The sequence below is a fragment of the Bradysia coprophila genome, unplaced genomic scaffold, assembly GCF_014529535.1.
Source record: "Bradysia coprophila strain Holo2 unplaced genomic scaffold, BU_Bcop_v1 contig_93, whole genome shotgun sequence".
NCBI lineage: Eukaryota > Metazoa > Arthropoda > Insecta > Diptera > Sciaridae > Bradysia > Bradysia coprophila.
The window spans coordinates 956,562-958,599 of NW_023504021.1; the positions used below are offsets into that span (position 1 = coordinate 956,562).

General features: G+C 36.9%; 1 non-coding gene across 1 annotated transcript; it reads left to right on the plus strand.

Annotated features, from left to right (window-relative positions):
• Window positions 1–593: 593 nt before the first annotated feature.
• Trnas-aga lies at window positions 594–675 on the plus strand. Its single transcript has one exon. It is a non-coding gene; the product is annotated as a tRNA-Ser (tRNA).
• Window positions 676–2,038: the final 1,363 nt, after the last annotated feature.

The window sequence follows — 2,038 nt, forward strand, 5'->3', positions numbered from 1 at the left end:
TATCTTATCTACTGCTACGTCCTCGTTAAACTTCATTCCCTCCACTCTTTTTCAAACTGGCTTGGGACAGTCTTTGGCGGTGTTCACACCTTCCAAAAATGTTGCCCCGGTATACTCAATTTAACCCAATCTTTTATTAAACAAATTGCATCACTTAATCATCATATTAATATCATATTGCCGCATTCTACTTGAAAACATTCAAGTCAATGACTTGAAGTCATAGCCATCGTTGGAGTTAAGTTGGGAATAACATCAAAATATAACAAGCAGTGAAGGTGTTGATTCGCTACAAATCGTCTACAATTAAATTTATCTTTTTTGCACTTGACCGACATTTACGAAACGTTTCTCTTATCTACCATTGATGTAAATTCATCAACATTTTGCTACCAACTGAGTAACTGTAAGTAAACGATGATCCAAACAAACAAACGAATTAATTTTGCTGTTCGCTTATCAATTGAATCCGTATGAAAGACGCAATGCCAGCTGTATATTAAACAGTAAACTAATTTAATTCGAGAAAGATTTTCTAACAATCAATTAGAATCAATATAAGACGTACGTGGATTAGCCGAGTTGTTGTAACAGCAGTTGTGGCCGAGCGGTTAAGGCGTCTGACTAGAAATCAGATTCCCTCTGGGAGCGTAGGTTCGAATCCTACCAACTGCGCACTTTTTTTTATTTTTGTGAGAAAACTAGCCATGGACAATATTTAGCTTTACATAAGGAATATCTAAAAATCCAGCAAAACTCACAGTTTCCCATCCATCAAGACATGGAACTAGTTCGTTTAAATAGAACTGTGTCAAGGAACCATTTTCTAATGACATTAAATGGGTGCATGAAGCTACACCCGGCGTACATGAATAGATGAGACGGTTGTACTTGGAACTATGTAATATGATAAATGTTTTGGACGAAAGTAAATTAACTGAATTCAAACTGTGATACTTGTATGACTCTGTAACCATATACGCTAAAAGTATTTTCGATGTTCTTCTTCTTCTTCGATGTTTTGAGTAGAGAAACGGTAGTATGGAGAAAAGTGTTTCTCACCGTGTGACTCACGTATTTCACGTAGTTAATTTGGTTTTAATTAAATTATAAACAATTCATGTTTTTAGCCCCGTACGAAATACTGGGGTCTTATAAGAACACCATGCTGTTTGTAACATGTGGAATTCGAAGCAGACGGTAAGGGTAAAGCATTGCCTGTGATTATAGATGACGAATCCACAATAAAAACGAGCCATCAGAACAGTCGGAGCGTTTGCTGCGACTGAGCCCCGTACGAACTCGTATATCTATTGCGTACGTGACCCTAGTGCGTCTGTCGCCCTACTTTTACCGTAAGCCTATTGCGCCCCTAAATGTAGTTAAAGTAAAATTATTATTAAATGTGCACATCTAAATTATGAAGCCCCGTACAACGTTCCTTTCAAATGTATAAATTTCAAATAGCCCTAAAATTTTCATTTATTCAGAGGCCTAGGGCCTAGTTACTGCCTCAATCCGAGTACCCAAATTTAAAATTTTGGTAACAACATTCGGCCTTTGATTACCTTCCAAATGAAACAAAATTTCGGAAAAACGGATCAAATTTACTCGAGGTATATGCAAAATATGATTCGTTATCTATGAACATATGGAAACACTCACCGTCTGCTTCGAATTCCATCAATTACACACGGTATCGTATCGTAATCCGAAGAGCCACTTTGTACGTCGTACGGGGCTAAAAAGGTCTGTCTATCTGTCCATGACCCCTATAACTTGAGTAAATCACAACTGATTTAAAAAATTCTTTTTTTCCCTGATAGGTAACCATACGACCCCTCCTGAGTTAGGGTTTTTCAAAGATATCTACGGAATTTTAAACGCTACACTTGTCAAAACGGGATTCCAATCATATATCAAAGGTTCGAATATGGTGTGTAAGATACCGTGTAAAGGTTTAGGTCTCTGCTTCTTATAATTGTGCTTATAAAACCAAAAAAATACATTACCAAGCTTTCCTAGTAGAAAACATTTC